This window comes from Hyla sarda, chromosome 5 (assembly GCF_029499605.1).
Source record: "Hyla sarda isolate aHylSar1 chromosome 5, aHylSar1.hap1, whole genome shotgun sequence".
NCBI classification, from domain to species: Eukaryota; Metazoa; Chordata; class Amphibia; order Anura; family Hylidae; genus Hyla; species Hyla sarda.
Window position 1 is genome coordinate 351,868,042 of NC_079193.1, and position 19,958 is coordinate 351,887,999.

Sequence of the window (19,958 nt, forward strand, 5' to 3'; positions counted from 1 at the left end):
GGAAAAATTAGCGAATATTGTAGATATAAGCACTTCAGTTGTTTCAAATATCATTGAAATATGCTGAATGTATTTATCTCCTCGTTAAATAAAAGACAAGAGCCCCTTAAATTACAGAAACTGTAAACACAAAGAACTGCACCTGAGAACTACTCTTACTTAGGGTACGGACACCAGAGGCATAGTTATGCGGGGGCTAACGGGGCTATAGCTCCGGGTGTGGGGCCAATAGCCCTGGGTCTTGGGCTGCCGCTGGCTTAAAGCAGTGGTGACATTAGTGAAAAATGGATGCTACTGCTGCTTTAAGAGACCAGACGTGCCGCACGTCAGAAGACGCCGGGAACCCACAGTCGAGGGCGAACTGACCGGCCGGTGTGATCGGACGTATTCTGAGGGCCCGGCCGGGTAAAGGGCCCACCGCTGCTGCTACTACTGAGGATCAGGACACTTGTCCCGGATACCCAGGTAGACAGCGCTGCCTTCTTCTGAAGGCATCCCCTCTGTGTGATCCGCATCTGCGGCCTACACAGAGAGGAGACGTGACCTCTGCCCTCATGCAGTATGCAGTGCAGGGCCCGATGACGTCACTCATCGGCGCCTGCACTGTGGAGGAAGGAAGACGCGGGCCCCTGCTGCGCTCCGGTGGAGAAGATCGCTACGTGGGACATCAGGTGAGCATTTTTTTTTTCGCAACCTGGGGGGGGGGGGGGGAACTCTGCTGCCTACACCTACTGAGGGGGGACCCTGCTGCCTACACCTACTGTGGGGGGACTCTGCTGGCTACACCTACTGTGGGGGGATCCTGCTGCATACACCTAATGTGGAGGTACTCTGCTGCCTACACCTATTGTGGGGGACTCTGCTGCCTACACCTACTATGGGGGGACCCTGCTGCCTACACCTACTGTGGGGGGACCCTGCTGCATACATCTAATGTGGAGGAATTCAGATGCCTACACCTAATGGGGGGGGGGGGACTCTGCTGCCTACACCCACTGTGGGGGAACTCTGCTGCCTTCACCCACTGGCTACCTACTTGAATAACTACCAGGCTGCCTAACTTTGTACCTGGATGCCTAACTACTTGATGCCTAACCTACATATCTTGCTACCTACCTACATACCTGGCTCCCAAACTATCTACATACCTGGCCTTCATACATGGTTACCTAACTACCTAGCTAGCAACCTTCCTACCTACCTGGCTCGTCACCTACCTACATGTCTGGCTTCCTGATCTACCTACCTAGTTACCTATTTACTGTGCTACCTACCTACCCGCCCTTTTACTGTGCAGGACACCAAGAATAGAATTATTACAGTTGGGCACCTATAGATTGGAAGATTGTGCAAATGAGGGTAGGGCACTGGAAAAATGTGGAGTCTAACATGTTTATCCCGCAGATGCTGAACAAATGATTTTTGGTTGGAAGAAGTTGTCTACTCTGGACAGAGAAGATAAGGAAAGAGGACGTAATCACGGATATCCCTGGAGGTAACAATAGTCACTCTGTACAGCTGGTATCTATCTCTATATGGTCCTATATATAATCACTCTATAAAGTAAATGTATGTTGGAATATTGGTCTTTCATGCAGTGCATTTTTTTTTTGTAACAATATAGATGTATTAGTCAGTGAGAATGGTGGTGGTGGTAATGGTATGGCAGTATTTTTTGTACTTTACTGGTTACACACAACTAGCAATGTGCACCTGTGCATGAATTTCATTTTGTTTGAAGATGCTGACAATTTTAGTTTTTTGTACTGGTATTATTGGCAATATTGGTCTCAGTATACAGAACTTGGTCAGTTACAGTATGATAGTGATATGTATTGGGACAATATTCCTCCTTGTATACTGGTATGGGTTGTGGTAGCGGATGCGAGGACACTGTCTTGCGGGAGTGTAGGGTAATTAGGGTGTTGCTGTGCAGGATAGTTAAGGGCGCTGTTAACCCTTGTCACTCGTAAATGCTGTGTTCTTGATAGGCCTATTGCCACCCCCATTCCCAAGAGCAATAGGTGATGCAGAAATAAAGGATTGTCCACAACCGCTGTTAACTGAAAACTTGCAGGAATTTTTACTGAGGAATTTCTGTGCATGAAGTAATAGTAACAGTCCAGAATACAAAGTCTCTTTACATATAACTCGAGCAGCGATTGACACTCGGTTGGGATCAGATAAGCCCAATTTAGCTTTTGAAGGATTGTATAGCAGAGATCCGCTGGATTTAGGGGAGTAATTAGGTCCAGTGATCTTGCGCTGAGTAGCGGGGAGTTGCTTAGTCTATCCGCTAGGTTAGAGGCCTAGGCCACAAGGCTTTGGCCTAGCAAATTGTCTTGTAAGCTGCGGAGGTCCTACCTCTTCCAGAGTCAGCAACCCAAGAGAGGGATCAAGATGGCGCAGGTCCCTTATATGGGCAGGTGCCGGCCATTTTGGATTGGTCCGTAACGACTGTCACTCACCGTTACAGTGCATTGTGGGTGAATGCATCACGGGAACCTCCAAAGGTCCTGTAGCAAAACCATAGAGTTTCAACCTGATCACGTGACCCGAAGGTCCTGCTACGCTCCGAACAGGTAGGTAACTAAATATATACATATCTACACTTATATTAATATTTATATTAAACAGAACTGCTATATAGTCATCGACTAAGTGTGAGGTGACAAGGGGAAAACTACAAAAGAGGGACCCTGACGTCCTAGGGACTCTGTCTATGGGGACCTATATACAGGTAACGTATACAATACGGTACCGGGACACCACATATTGGTAATATTGATCTCAGTATACAGTATGATGGTGATAGAAGTGCAATTGCTGAAACAACACTGTACAGTTGTCCACTGGTAGTGAGTATGTTGGAGGAGGCTGTATGCAATTGGGAATGGATGAGGGTCTGGTTAGGGGCATAACTGAGGGTGTGGTTAGGGGGGTGGCCTGGACTATGGGCTCTAGCCCCCGGTCTTTTGGAGACCTAGCAACGGCACTGGTTCACACTATGGAATCTTACTACTGAATTGCCCTCTGTCAATACAGCGCATGACTGAATAGACTTAGGGCTGACTGACTCAGTTGGTTCCCACAGCAGATAGAATCTCCACCTAGAATATCTCCAGGCTATGATTATGTCTGTTTTGGGTGTCTACCGAATTAGTCGGCGCTAGGACTGATTGGTCATGAGCTGTTCCCATAGAAGACTGCAGTTCCGAGAGGATTCAGCCAAAAAGTTAAACATGCTCATTCTTTCGTCGGAATCTGGACATTCTCTACAAAAAGAAAAGTCGCACATACCTTGCAACCTTTGTCAATTTGTTCCTTTAAAGGGATACTCTGCTCCTAGACATCTTACCCCCAATCCCCACGATCTCTGCTGCGGCAACCCAGACATCTGGTGCATGGAGCAAACTTCGCTCCGTGCCGGATGATTGGCAATGTGGGGCAGAGGCTCGTGATGTCACGGTCACGCCCCGCTCGTGACCTCACAGGCATGCCCTCTCAATGCAAGCGGGGGCACGGCTGTGATGTCACGAGCCTCCGGCACGGCACCCAACACTCTAAACGAACGCCGGGATCAGCACGGAGATCGCGGGGGTCCCCAGCAATGGGACCCCCATAATCAGATATCTTATCCCCTATCCTTTGGATAGGGGATAAGATGTCTAGGGGTAGGGTACCCCTTTAAAGAATTGTTGAAGTTGCAGCCCAGTTACTTTGATTTCATTCCTTTACTGCCACAGGCAATGCTGTGGAGCCTAAGTTTTATCCACTTTTCAATGTAGAGAATTGAGTAGGATAGCAGTGCCTTCTTTTCATTACATTTTACTTATTCCGTATGACATAGACACATATAGGGTTTTATAGGGTAGCAGAGTGCAAGCCACTGATACTGCTGTTATTCTGAACTCCATTAAACACAACACAATAATTTGTATTCCTATCAAATTAATGGTATAACATGTGAGATGGAGCCGTTTTCTGCATTAAATCACACCAGCCTAGCTTCGTAGCATTGACGTGTTCGCCTTTATTTCCATCATTATAAATCCTCTGACATTGGAGAATTCAAGTTAAACAGCAAATAGGATTAGGGTGATGTTGATGCATCTGCGGAATGATGAGAGGTCATCAGTCATCTGCGGCAGGACGTTGGTGCGCGGATGTTGATAGTCTGTGTCTACGGTCGCCTCCAGTGATTGGGTAGACCCCATCTGTCATCTCATTTCTCTACTGGTTCTCGTGGAAAGAGATTCTTTGAAGACAGTCAAAGGTCACTCTTGTACCTTGACAATCAAACGGTGTATTAACTCCGCGCTGTGATGTTCGGGAAACCTATTTATAGACGGGATAAACAGTCCAACTGGGCTAATGCAATGAATTCAACAGGTCTTACATTCTAGGAATTAGAATGGACACAGAGGAAGGAAATCTCTGTTATCGTCAGAAAATGCGTTCTTGAAGTCATCACTATATTATATGAATGTATGTACATATGCGCTTTTAACCACTTCAACACAGGCACAGTTTTTCCTATTTATGACCAAATGTGCATTTAAAATTTTTTTTTTTTATGGCAAATCTCTATTTATTTACAATCAAACACAGGGATAGAGAAGCCATCTTTTAGTTTTTTACTTGTTCAAGTGGACTATAAATTTTCTTCTTCTCCAGTTATTAAAAAAATTTTTGTGGCATTTTTTATTTCATACATAGCTTTTTTTTTTATGTCACTTTTATATTAGTATTTTTTTTACTTTTGTGATTTGGGGGGAAAATGTAAAAAAATGTAAATAAGTGTTTTTTTTTATTATATTTTTTATTGTTGTTATTAAAAATACAAAATGCAGCTTAATCTTTTTCTCTATTTCTCTATTTCTCTTTGTGGTCGTTTTCATATAGGGGATGTATAGAGCTGTCATTTGGGCCATTTATTTGGCCCGTAGCTCTTCTAGAAACCTGGCACCCAGTGATCACATGACCGCCAGGACAGGGCGCAGAAAGTCTTATGGCTGCCAGCCGCACTGCGTATACAATGCTTGTTGAAAGCTGAATATACAATGATCAGGAAGGCAGAGACAGTAATGAGGCAGCTATCCTGCAGCAGACATGTGACTTAGGCTATGTTCACACTACAGAATGTCCTCACGGAAAATCTCAGTGCGGACATTCCGCAGACTGCGGGCACCAGCTTAATATTCCGCATGAAAATTCCGACGTCTGAACATAGCCTTAAGGTTCCCAATCCTGAAGGGGCTGGAAAGTGGGCAGTGTGGCTCCGTTACACCAGCAGTGGTTTGGGAGCGAGTAAGGTACGAGACAGTTTTTACAATACTAATCCCCAACCTCCCCTGATTTTAAGTTACATTTTTCGCTAGACTACCTCTTTAAAAGAGACCTCCATTTCTAAACAACAGTTCCATAATTGACTGTTAAGTCATTTTCTAAATGCTTTATTATATTCATCCATTCATCATATTCTCTACTTTGTTATAAAGTGGGAGGGGCTTACCAGAAGAAGCATTCCATTTGGCCGCCTAGCCTATTTCCCATAATTTATGCAAAAATGTGATGCAAATTATGCCAGAAACGCTACCAGAGAGCTCCTAGCTGGTATAGATTTAAAAATGTGGTTCACATTGAGAGTTAAAGCGTACCCGTCAGATCCAACAACATTTTTTTTTATATATCACTCAGTACCTAATCCCAACCATGTACATCTAAATTTTATGTGTCTAGCACCTATATTTTTTTTTTTTATTACACTTTTAATTTAGCTCACTAGTCTGAATTCCTCTCAAATGGAGGGGGCGTGGCCTCACTGTGCAGGTCTCCGCCCCCTCCCTCAGTATGCTGTCTGCTCACATCTCCCCTAGCATTAGCAAGACTACAACTCCCAGCTTGTCCTCATTGACAGTAGCGGGACACAAGCTGACAGTGGGAGGATCTATCCTCCAGCTTTGAGCAATGTGCTCAAATACGCAGGAATACACAGCGTATTTCCCCATACTGCCACAAATTTTGCGCAGTGTGAAATACGCTGCGTATACGCTAGGTGGGAACGCACCCTTACATTGTGCACACCTAGGATCTCCACACATTGAACCGGCTGTTCCGCTTATGCCGTAGGAACAGGAAAAAACGGAAAAAAAAACACTTCTCTTCTGGCTTCTTAAAAAAAACAAAAAAAACCAGGACTTGGCTCTTTCAAACGATGCTTGCCAGGGGACCGCTGTCACTGTCCGTAAGGCTGGGTTCACATATGTCCGGCATCCGGCATAGATGAACTCAGCCTATATCTCGACGCAACTGATGCCACAACTGATAACAAGTTGTCATCAGTTTTATGGCATCCGCGTCCATTGTTTCTGGACAGCGGACAGGCTGCTGCGTTCCCCTGTCTGCTGTTCAGAAACAATGCCCTCCGGCGTGTCCAACTATCCGACATCAAAATTGAGACACTGGATGATTGTAAACTGGGCCATTCAAATGAACGGGATCAGTTCTCGCATCAGTTTCCCTCCGGTGCATGCCAGAGGGAAACTATGCTGGATAACGCTGGATATAGGTGAACGCAGCCTTACTGACTCACCACACGGCAAAAAGCATTGAAATATCTTTAAAGTGTATTTTGAAGCTGCAGAAAGTTTTTTAGCTCAGAAATATATAACTTGAAGAATGATTATAAAAAATAAAAAAAAATTCTGAAATATATAACTTGAAGGATGATTATAAAAGAAATGTCCCAAAAAAGTCGTAATTTATAACAACAGTGACTTCTATGGAAACATGCCCAGTGTATGGCTGTAAAGGCAGCTCTTTGTTGTGCTCACTAGAGGAGCATTTATATGTCCCCGATGTTATCTAAAGTGAGAAGACCAAGTAATTATTAGCCTCAGGAAAAATGTGGATAAATGTCTTCCTTCAAAAACTCCGAAGAAGTCATAACTCTTAAAGTCTCTTATACCAGTCTCAGGTCCTGACTCCGGAATTCACAATTGCTGTAGTTTACCACCAATTGATCACAAGTAGAGAAATTGATATATGTTCATGCAGCAGAGCTGAGAGCTTTAGAACGCAATTAAAGGGGTACTCCCGAGGAAAAGTTTTTTTTTTTAAATCAACTGGTGCCAGAAAGTTAAACAGATTTGTAAATCAATACAATGTAAAGAGGTAGCGTGCACTCACCGCGGGTAAACAGCTGCAGGCCCGAGGTCCGGGATCACCACGGCATAGACTACGCCGGCTGTTTCGGATGTAGGAACGTCCTTCTTCCGGCCTTGGAGGCCGGAAGAAGGACGTTCCTACGTCCGAAACAGCCGGCGTAGTCTATGTCGTGGTGATCCCGGACCTCGGGCCTGCAGCTGTTTACCCGTGGTGAGTGCACGCTACCTCTTTACATTGTATTGTTTGATACTTTTTCTAGTGTGTGCACCCCGCAGGTGCTGCATTGTTACTTATCAGGACCGGAGGCTGCCATTGTACATCAGCGGTATCGTATGTCTGCATGTTTAGCTGCACGGTGTGCTCTCTCCCTTTCTAGTGGCTTAAAGATTTGTAAATCACTTCTATTTAAAAATCTTAATATTTCCAGTACTTTTTAGGGGCTGTATACTAAAGAGAAATCAAAAAAAGAAATGCATTTCCTCTGATGTCATGACCACAGTGCTCTCTGCTGACCTCTGCTGTTCATTTTCGGAACTGTCCAGAACAGGAGAAAATCCGCATAGCAAACATATGCTGCTCTGAACAGTTCCTAAAATGGACAGCAGAGGTCAGCAGAGAGCACTGTGGTCAGGACATCAGAGGAAATTCATTTCTTTTTTGGATTTCTCTTTAGTATACAGCCCCTAAAAAGTAATGGAAGGATTAAGATTTTTTTTTAATAGAAGTGATTTTCAAATCTGTTTAACCTTCTGGCACCAGTGGCTAAAAAAAAAAAAAAAAAAAAAAAAAAAAAAACGTTTTCCATGGAAGTACCCCTTTAACCCCTTAAGGACTCACGGTTTTTCCGTTTTTGCACTTTCGTTTTTTCCTCCTTACCTTTTAAAAATCATAACCCTTTCAATTTTCCACCTAAAAATCCATATTATGGCTTATTTTTTGCTTCGCCAATTCTACTTTGCAGTCACATTAGTCATTTTACCCAAAAATGCACGGCGAAACGGAAAAAAAATCATTGTGCGACAAAATTAAAAAAAAACGCCATTTTGTAACTTTTGGGGGCTTCCGTTTCTACGCAGTGCACATTTCGGTAAAAATTACACCTTATCATTATTCTGTAGGTCCATACGGTTACAAGGATCCCCTACTTATATAGGTTTGAATTTGTCGTACTTCTGGAAAAAATCATAACTACATGCAGGAAAATTTATACATTTAAAAATGTCATTTTCTGACCCCTATAACTTTTTTATTTTTCCACGTACAGGGCGGTATGAGGACTCATTTTTTACGCCATGATCTGAAGTTTTTATCGGTATGATTTTTGTTTTGATCGGACTTTTTGATCACTTTTTATACATTTTTGTAATGGTATAAAAAGTGACCAAAATACGCTTTTTTGGACTTTGGAATTTTTTGGGTCGTATGCCATTGACCGTGCGGTTTAAGTAATGATATATTTTTATAGTTCGGTCATTTACGCACGCGGCGATACCACATATGTTTATTTATTTATTTTTTTTACACTGTTTTATTTTTTTTATGGGAAAAGGGGGGTGATTCAAACTTTTATTAGGGAAGGGGTTAAATGACCTTTATTAATACTTTTTTTTTTACATTTTTTTTGCAGTCTTATAGGTCCCATAGGGACCTATAACACTGCACACACTGATCTCTCATCCTGATCACAGGCATTATTAACACGCCTGTGATCAGCATTATCGGCGCTTGACTGCTCCTGCCTGGATCTCAGGCACGGAGCAGTCATTCGTCGATCGGACACCAAGGAGGCAGGTAAGGGCCCTCCCGGTGTCCGGTCAGCTGTTCGGGACGCCGCGATTTCACCGCGGCGGTCCCGAACAGCCCGACTGAGCAGCCGGGTCACTTTAAGTTTCACTTTAGAAGCGGCGGTCAGCTTTGACCGCCGCTTCTAAAGGGTTAATACCGCACATCTGCGCGATCGGCGATGTGTGGTATTAGCCGCGGGTCCCGGCCGTTGATGAGCGCCGGGACCGACGCGATATGATGCAGGATCGCGGCGCAATCCCGCTTCATATCGCGGGAGCCGGCGCAGGACGTAAATATACGTCCTGCGTCGTTAAGGGGTTAAAAGGAGTACTCCAGTGGAAAACATTTTTCTTTAAATCAACTGGTGCCACAAAATTAACCAGATTTAAAAATCTTAATCCTTCCAGTACTTATCAGCTGCTGTATGCTACAAAGTTCTTTTCTTTGTGAATTTCTTTTCTGTCTGACCACAGTACCTCTGTTTGTATCAGGAACTGTCCAGAGCAGGATAGGTTTGCTATGGGGATTTGCTCTAGCTTTAAACAGTTCCTGAGACAGATAGAGGTGTCAGCAGAGAGCCCTGTGGTCAGACAGAAAAGAAATTCAAAAAAAAAAAAGAACTTCCTCTGGGGTATACAGCAGCTGATAAGTACTGGAAGGATTAAGATTTTTTAATAGAAGTAATTTACAAATCTGTAGAAACAAAAGGCAAAGAAAGACTCGGCACCACCTCTGTGAGCACTCAGGATACAGCAATATACTCGGCTTCCCTATGTCTTCCCTTGCAACAGCTGGAGGGACTTCGGTGGTGCTCAACGTGCAAAGCAAGTCCATACAATATACATGCAGTAGAAAAGGAGCAAAACGGAGCAATTCACCACACCGACCCAGGTATTCTATGCAAGTGATACTTTATTCCAAAGCTTTAACAATGGAAGACAAGCAGGGGAGAGTGAAGGTAGGACGCGGGGGTATTCTCTCAGTGACGGGACCGTTTGGCGCCTGAGCGCTTCGTCAGAACGGGATCCCGCTCAGGCGCCAAACGGTCCCGTCACCGAGAGAATACCCCGCGTCCTACCTTCACTCTCCCCTGCTTGTCTTCCATGGTTGAAGCTTTGGAATAAAGTACCACTTGCATAGAATACCTGGGTCGGTGTGGTGAATTGCTCCGATTTGCTCCTACAAATCTATTTAACTTTGTGGCACCAGTTGATTTAAAAAATAAATACCGGTAAATAAAATAAAATGTTTTCCACTGGAGTACCCCTTTAACTGAGTTCTGTAGCTCTCAGCTCTGCTGCATAGACATATATCTATTTCTCTACATGTGATCAATTGGTGGTAAACTACAGGATATTAAAGACATTAAAAAAAGAAAAGAACTTCCTCTGGAGCATACAGCAGCTGATAAGTACTGGAAGGATTAAGTTTCTTTTTAAATAGAAGTAATTTACAAATCTGTCAGTTCTGGCACCAGTTGATACAAATTTTTTTCACCAGAGTACCCCTTTAAAGTAATGCAGTAGGTTTACCTGCATTCATATAGAAAACAAGAGACTTTTGAACAGGTTTGCCATTTATTTCAATAAAGAGCACACACAGTATGTACTGTACCCCCCAGAAAAGCCCAGAGTAACAGGCACTACGCATCAGCCATGTACACAAGTGCACATACAATGATGCCAGCCATCATAGTAACAATAATAGTGAGGGTCTTGAACCTAATCTCAAGTTAAAACTCGCACTTCCAGGCATAGCGTACAAAAATAATAATTCCACTATCCAGATAAATAGTATCATACGGTCAATTTCTCAGTTATTTAACCTAGTAGTGGTGGCCACTCTCACAAAATAAATAGTTTGTTTCCCTGTTATCATTAAAGTGGTTAGCACTTTTAAAGGGGTACTCCACTGGAAAACATTTTTATTTTATTTTTATAAAATGGTACCAGAAAGTTAAACAGATTTGTAAATTACTTCTATTAAAAAATCTTAACCCTTCCAGTACTTATCAGCTGCTGTATAATCCACAGGAAGTTTCTTTTTGAATTTCCTTTCTCTCTGACCACAGTGCTCTCTGCTGACAACTCTGTCCATGTCAAGAACTGTCCAGAGCAGGATAGGTTTGCTATGGGGATTTGCTCCTACTCTGGACAGTCCCTAAAATGGACAGAGGTGTCAGCAGAGAACACTGTGGTCAGGCACAAAGCAAATTAAAAAATAAAAGAACTTCCTCTCTAGTATACAGCAGCTGATAAGTACTGGAAGGATTAAGATTTTTTTTAGCAGAAGTCATTTACAAATCTGTTTAATTTTCTGGCACCGTTGATTTAAAAAACAAAAAAAGGTTTTACCGTGGAGTACCCCTTTAATGAGGGGCATGGTAATGATAATAAAGTGTGATTTACTGATATATTGCCCCTTCTCTTCTGGCCCATTATACAGATACAGTATAAAGTTTGGGCACCCCAGGTAAAATTTTTTATTAATGTGCATAAAGAAGCCAAGGAAAGATGGAAAAATCTCCAAAAGGCAAATTCAAATTCAAATTACAGATTAGACATTCTTATAATATGTCAACAAAAGTTAGATTTTATTTCCATCATTTACACTTTCAAAATAACAGAAAACAAAAAAAATGGCGTCTGCAAAAGTTTGGGCACCCTGCAGAGTTAATACCTTGTATTGCCCCCTTTGGCAAGTATCACAGCTTGTAAACACTTTTTTTAGCCAGCCAAGAGTCTTTCAATTCTTGTTTGAGGTATCTTTGCCCATTCTTCCTTACAAAAGTCTTCCAGTTCTTTGAGATTTCTGGGCTGTCTGTCACGCACTGCTCTTTTCAGGTCTATCCATAGATTTTCAATTATGTTGAGGTCAGGAGACTGTGAAGGCCATGGCAAAACCTTCAGTTTACCCCTCTTGATGTAAGCCCCCGTGGATTTCCAGGTCTGTTTAGGATCATTATCCATTTGTAGAAGCCATCCTCTCTTTAACTTCAGCTTTTTCACAGATGGTATCAAGTTAGCATCCAAAATTTGCTGAAATGTTATTGAATCCATTTTTCCTTCTACTCGTGAGATGTTCCCTGTGCCACTGGCTGCAATACAACCCCAAGGCATGATTGATCCACCCCCATGCTTAACAGTGTGACAGAGGTTCTTTTCATTAAACTCTGTTCCCCTTCTTCTCCAAACGTACCTTTGCTCATTCCGGCCAAAAAGTTCTATTTTAACCTCATCGGTCCACAGAACTTGTTTCCAAAATGCATCAGGCTTGTCTATATGTTCATTTGCAAAGTTCAAACACTGATTTTTGTGGTGAGGACGTAGAAGAGGTTTTCTTCTGATGACTCTTCCATGAAGACCATATTTGTACAAGTATATCTTTCTTTTATCTGCATAATGGGCCAAGAAGGAAGGGGCAACATATCAGTAAAACAAAAATAGAGAAAAAGAAACCGCCGCAAATTCACAATTTGTAATTTGATCTAATTGCTTCTCAGCACAAATTCAAACACTAACAGGTTGTTAGTTTACATGTTGATCAAAAAGTACAAGCCCACTCCACGTCAAGGCCACCTATTTAGAGAAGGTCCCTAACCCAACATTGGCATAGCACCGGGCGGCGGCCACCACTACCGCAACACCATGCCCAAAGGGGGAGCGACCCAGTGGCCAGGCAGCCCCACTGCTGCCCAACCAAGCCCCTGGGTCTGGACCACCCCACAGACAAAGCACCACAGTAACAATGACCACTGCAGTGCAACCACAACACCAATGTGAATACCTACCAAGTGCTCCCTGCCAGAGGGCTGAGAGAATGCTAGGAGGAAACCCTTGTGCAGACTCCTGCCAATTAAAAACTCTTGGGCCGAATGGCTGGAGCGGAGTGCTGACTATGAAAGAGGGGACAGACTATAATTGTAAAAGAAAAATAGAGAAAAAGAAACACAGCCGCACATCCACAATTTTGATCAAAATGTATAGTAACAACCTGTTAGTGTTTGAATTTATGCTGAGAAGCAAGTAGATCAAAATACAAATTATGGATGTGCGGCTGTGTTTCTTTCTCTCTATTTTTGTTCAACATATCAGTAAGTTACACATTATTATCAATACTAAGCTAAACAATGCTAAGATGTGACCGATCCCTGTAAGAATTCATTATTCACTGCTGCGGTTGGTGCTTCCTCCAAACCTTTTACGTGATAATTCCATTTCCTTTTACATCACAATTCCATGTTTTATATCCAAACTGCAAGATAATGATAAGGGGATGTCCAATTTCACTGGAAAATTCTGCAATGTGCATGGACCCTTGGCTGTACTTTCTCACCTTACTGTTGCAGCCACTGCAGGCGTGATTGGCATCAGCAGGGACGTGGGTATACAGACATGGTGTGGGATCGGGTGGGAGTGGAACGCACACCTTGCATGAGCCAGTGGTAATGGTCAAAAATCCAGTGGGAGCGGGGGCAGGACGGGGATTGAAAAAAAAACAGTCCCGCGCAGGGCTCCTGCGCTGGACTGTTTTTTTTTCAATCCCCGTCCTGCCCCCGCTCCCACTGGATTTTTGACCATTACCACTGGCTCATGCAAGGTGTGGGTTCCACTCCCGCTCGATCCCGCACCATGTCTGTACAACTACCACCTGCTCCCGCATGCATCTTGTCACAGCTTTTAGACATAGTACCCCCCGATGCCATTTCATCACCCCCTCATGCCATTTTATCACCCCCTGTGGCATTTCATCACCCCCTGTGGCATTTAATCCCCCCCTGTGGCATTTCATCAGCCCCCTGTGGCATTTCAAAGGTTTGCGGCACTGTGCAGGATTTTTCGGGACCCGCTGTATGTTATGTGGCTGCCTGGACCTACCTGTAACAACCCCATTACTGTCCGCACCTGCAACAGTTTTTTTTGGTCCTTCGGAACCCCGATGCCAATGAAGGGCTCTTGTGTACAGAAATGTCATCAATGCTACCAACAGGGACAGCTCTGCCTATAGGCAAAATAGGCAGCTGCCCAGAGGGCACTCTTGATGGGGGCGCCGCTCTGACCGCAGCAATAAAGTTAGAGATCCGAATCAGCCACCCATCCAGCAAAATCCCGCCACCCCAGTAGTAAGGAGATTACATGAGGAGGAGGTATGTTACAGTGTGTCACCCCAGTAGTAAGAAGATTGCATGAGGAGGGGGTTTGTTACAGTGTATCACTCCAGTAATGAGATAACATGAGGAGGAGGTTTGTTACAGTGTGTCACCCCAGTAATGAGATAACATGAGGAGGAGGTTTGTTACAGTGTGTCACCCCAGTAGTAAGGAGATTACATGAGGAGGAGGTTTGTTACAGTGTGTTACCCCAGTAGTAAGGAGATTACATGAGGAGGAGGTTTGTTACAGTGTGTCACCCCAGTAATGAGATAACATGAGGAGGAGGTTTGTTACAGTGTATCACCCCAGTAATAAGGAGATAAAATGAGGAAGGGGTTTCTTACAGTGTGTTACCCCAGTAGTAAGGTGGTGCGTGTCAAAGGGCGGAGCCAATGGGCGTGGTCAATAGGCAGCAAAATTAGCTTTCGCCTAGGGTGGCAAAAATCCTTGCACCAGGTCTGGCAAGTAAGCAAAGCTGGTGGGGAGGAATGGAGAGTTAGACAACCCCTCTAAGGCAATCTCTTTTTATATGCCCCATGAAGCTACATGTAATAAGGGTGGGCTCCCCTCAGGACCCCTCCATTAGCCACAGTAGAAAACAAATAAAAAAAATGGATCTAGCTTTATTGCTCGCAGCTCCTCCATGAATTTCTCCTAGAGAGTTGTAAGGCTTGGACAGCTTCAATGGAAAATTAGGTTGTTGTCTTTATGAGACCAACCGTTTAAGACAGTGGTCTCAAACTGTGGCCCTCCAGATGTTGCAAAACTTGCCAACTGCTGTCCGGGCATGCTGGGAGTTGAAGTTTTGCTAAATCAAACTCATAATAGTATAAATTCCTTTATAATGAATCTTCAATTTGGTGAAAATTTTTATTTTTTTCAGCTTCGGTGAGCAAGAATGGAGAAAGAAAACATCAATTTATCAATATATTTTTATTCTTTGTGCGGCAATAGTAGCAGGCAATTCACAGATTTATCCAGCTGGAAAAAGTCACTTCATAAATATTTCATTCTGTAACATTCCATGAATTCCCTCATCTGTGACAATGAAAAAGGAGAGAATTGTCTTTTGTAACTGAGCTTCATTGTATACGAGAGCGATAACCTGAAGGCCCAACAATGGGATTAGGTGGTCATGGCAATTCATTAAGGCCCATAGTAGGTGCCCATAGACAGTATTATAGTAGTTATATTCTTGTATATAGGAGACAGTATTATAGTAGGTATATTCTTGTATATAGGAGCAGTATTATAGTAGTTATATTCTTGTATATAGGAGACAGTATTATAGTAGTTATATTCTTGTATATAGGAGACAGTATTATAGTAGTTATATTCTTGTATATAGGAGCAGTATTATAGTAGTTATATTCTTGTATATAGGAGCAGTATTATAGTAGTTATATTCTTGTATATAGGAGTAGTATTATAGTAGTTATATTCTTGTATATAGGGGGCAGTATTATAGTAGTTATATTCTTGTATATAGGAGCAGTATTATAGTAGTTATATTCTTGTATATAGGAGCAGTATTATAGTAGTTATATTCTTGTATATAGGAGCAGTATTATAGTAGTTATATTCTTGTATATAGGAGCAGTATTATAGTGGTTATATTCTTGTATATAGGAGCAGTATTATAGTAGTTATATTCTTGTATATAGGAGCAGTATTGTAGTAGTTATATTCTTGTATATAGGAGGCAGTATTATAGCAATTATATTCTTGTCTATAGGAGCAGTATTATAGTAGTTATATTCTTGTATATAGGAGCAGTATTATAGTGGTTATATTCTTGTATATAGGAGCAGTATTATAGTAGTTATATTCTTGTATATAGGAGCAGTATTGTAGTAGTTATATTCTTGTATATAGGAGGCAGTATTATAGCAATTATATTCTTGTCTATAGGAGCAGTATTATAGTAGTTATATTCTTGTATATAGGGGGCAGTATTATAGTAGTTATATTCTTGTATATAGGAGCAGTATTATAGCATTTATATTCTTGTATATAGGAGCAGTATTATAATAGTTATATTCTTGTATATAGGTGCGGTATTATAGTAGTTATATTCTTGTATATAGGAGCAGTATTATAATAGTTATATTCTTGTATATAGGTGCGGTATTATAGTAGTTATATTCTTGTATATAGGAGCAGTATTATAGCAGTTATATTCTTGTATATAGGAGCAGTATTATAGTAGTTATATTCTTGTATATAGGAACAGTATTATAGTATATATATTCTTGTATATAGAAGCAGTATTATAATAGTTATATTCTTGTATATAGGTGCGGTATTAAAGTAGTTATATTCTTGTATATAGGAGCAGTTTTATAGTATATATATTCTTGTATATAGAAGCAGTATTATAGTAGTTATATTCTTGTATATAGGGAGCAGTATTATAGTAGTTATATTCTTGTATATAGGGGGCAGTATTATAGTAGTTATATTCTTGCATATAGGGAGCAGTATTATAGTAGTTATATTCTTGTATATAGGAACAGTATTATAGTATATATATTCTTGTATATAGAAGCAGTATTATAGTAGTTATATTCTTGTATATAGGGAGCAGTATTATAGTAGTTATATTCTTGTATATAGGAGCAGTATTATAGTAGTTTTATTCTTGTATATAGGAGGCAGTATTATAATAGTTATATTCTTGTATATAGGAACAGTATTATAGTAGTTATATTCTTGTATATAGGAGCAGTATTATAGTAGTTATATTCTTGTATATAGGAGCAGTATTATAGTAGTTATATTCTTGTATATAGGAGCAGTATTATAGTGGTTATATTCTTGTATATAGGATCAGTATTATAGTAGTTATATTCTTGTATATAGGAGCAGTATTGTAGTAGTTATATTCTTGTATATAGGAGGCAGTATTATAGCAGTTATATTCTTGTCTACAGGAGCAGTATTATAGTAGTTATATTCTTGTATATAGGGGGCAGTATTATAGTAGTTATATTCTTGTATATAGGAGCAGTATTATAGTATTTATATTCTTGTATATAGGAGCAGTATTATAATAGTTATATTATTGTATATATGTGCGGTATTATAGTAGTTATATTCTTGTATATAGGAGCAGTATTATAATAGTTATATTCTTGTATATAGGTGCGGTATTATAGTAGTTATATTCTTGTATATAGGAGCAGTATTATAGCAGTTATATTCTTGTATATAGGAGCAGTATTATAGTAGTTATATTCTTGTATATAGGAACAGTATTATAGTATATATATTCTTGTATATAGAAGCAGTATTATAATAGTTATATTCTTGTATATAGGTGCGGTATTAACCCCTTAAGGACACATGACGTACTGGAACGTCATGTGTCCACTCCCGATCTATAACGCGGGGCCACGGCGTGGCCCCGCGTCATAGCGGGTCGGGCCCGGCCTCTAACAACGGCCGGGACCCGTGGCTAATAGCGCGCGGCATTGATCGCTGTGCCGCGCGCTATTAACCCTTTAGACGCGGCGTTCAAAGTTGAACGCCGCGTCTAAAGTGAAACCGAAAGCATGCCGGCTAGCTCAGTGGGCTGTTCGGGATAGCCGCGGTGAAATCGCGGCATCCCGAACAGCTGACAGGACAGCGGGAGGGCCCCTACCTGCCTCCTCGCTGTCCGATCGCCGAATGACTGCTCAGTGCCTGAGATCCAGGCATGAGCAGTCATGCGGCAGAATCATCGATCACTGGTTTCTTATGAGAAACCAGTGATCAATGTAAAAGATCAGTGTGTGCAGTGTTATAGGTCCCTATGGGACCTATAACACTGCAAAAAAAAAGTGCAAAAAAAAAGTGAATAAACATCATTTAACCCCTTCCCTATTAAAAGTTTGAATCACCCCCCTTTTCCCATAAAAGAAAAAACACAGTGTAAATAAAAATAAAAATAAACATAAATGGTATCGCCGCGTGCGGAAATGTCCGAATTATAAAAATATATCGTTAATTAAACCGCACGGTCAATGGCGTGCGCGCAAAAAAATTCCAAAGTCCAAAATAGTGCATTTTTGGTCACTTTTTATATCATGAAAAAATGAATAAAAAGCGATCAATAAGTCCTATCAATGCAAAAATGGTACCGTTAAAAACTTCAGATCACGGCGCAAAAAATGAGCCCTCATACCGCCCCATACACGGAAAAATAAAAAAGTTATAGGGGTCAGAAGATGACAATTTTAAACGTATTAATTTTCCTACATGTAGTTATGATTTTTTCCAGAAGTCCGACAAAATCAAACCTATATAAGTAGGGTATCATTTTAATTGTATGGACCTACAGAATACATATCAGGTGTCATTTTTACCGAAAAATGTACTACGTAGAAACGGAAGCCCCCAAAAGTTACAAAACAGCGTTTTTTTTTAAATTTTGTCGCACAATGATTTTTTTTCCCGCTTCACCATAGATTTTTGGGCAAAATGACTGACGTCATTACAAAGTAGAATTGGTGGCGCAAAAAATAAGCCATCATATGGATTTTTAGGTGTAAATTTGAAAGAGTTATGATTTTTTAAAGGCAAGGAGCAAAAAACGAAAATGCAAAAACGGAAAAACCTCCGGTCCTTAAGGGGTTAAAGTAGCTATATTCTTGTATATAGGAGCAGTATTATAGTAGTTATATTCTTGTATATAGGAGCAGTATTATAGTAGTTATATTCTTGTATATAGGAACAGTATTATAGTATATATATTCTTGTATATAGAAGCAGTATTATAGTAGTTATATTCTTGTATATAGGGAGTAGTATTATAGTAGTTATATTCTTGTATATAGGAGCAGTATTATAGTAGTTATATTCTTATATATAGGAGGCAGTATTATAGTAGTTATGTTCTTGTATAAAGGAGCAGTATTATAGTAGTTATATTCTTGTATGTAGGAGCAGTATTATAGTAGTTATATTCTTGTATATAGGAGCAGTATTATAGCAGTTATATTCTTGTACATAGGGACAGTATTATAGTAGTTATATTCTTGTATTTAGGAGCAGTATAGTAGTTATATTCTTGTATATAGGAGCAGTATTATAGTAGTTATATTCCTGTATATAGGAGCAGTATTATAGTAGTTATATTCTTGTATATAAGAGCAGTATTACAGTAGTTATATTCTTGCATATAGGAGCAGTATTATTAGTTATATTCTTGTATATAGGAGCAGTATTATAGTAGTTATATTCTTGTACATAGGAGGCTGTATTATAGTAGATATATTCTTGTACATAGGAGCAGTATTATAATAGTTATATTCTTGTATATAGGTGCGGTATTATAGTAGTTATATTCTTGTATATAGGAGCAGTATTATAGTAGTTATATTCTTGTTTATAGGAGCAGTATTATAGTAGTTATATTCTTGTATATAAGAGCAGTATTACAGTAGTTATATTCTTGTATATAGGAGCAGTATTATAATAGTTATATTCTTGTATATAGGAGCAGTATTATAGTAGTTATATTCTAGTATATAGGGGCAGTATTATAGTAGTTATATTCTTGTATATAGGAGCAGTATTATAGTAGTTATATTCTTGTGTATAGGAGCAGTATTATAGTAGTTATATTCTTGTATATAGGAGCAGTATTATAGTAGTTATATTCTTGTATATAGGAGCAGTATTATAGTAGTTATATTCTTGTATATAGGAGCAGTATTATGGAAGTTATATTCTTGTATATAGGAGCAGTATTATAGTAGATATATTCTTGTACATAGGAGCAGTATTATAATAGTTATATTCTTGTATATAGGAGCAGTATTATAGTAGTTATATTCTTGTATATAGGAGACAGTATTATAGTAGTTAT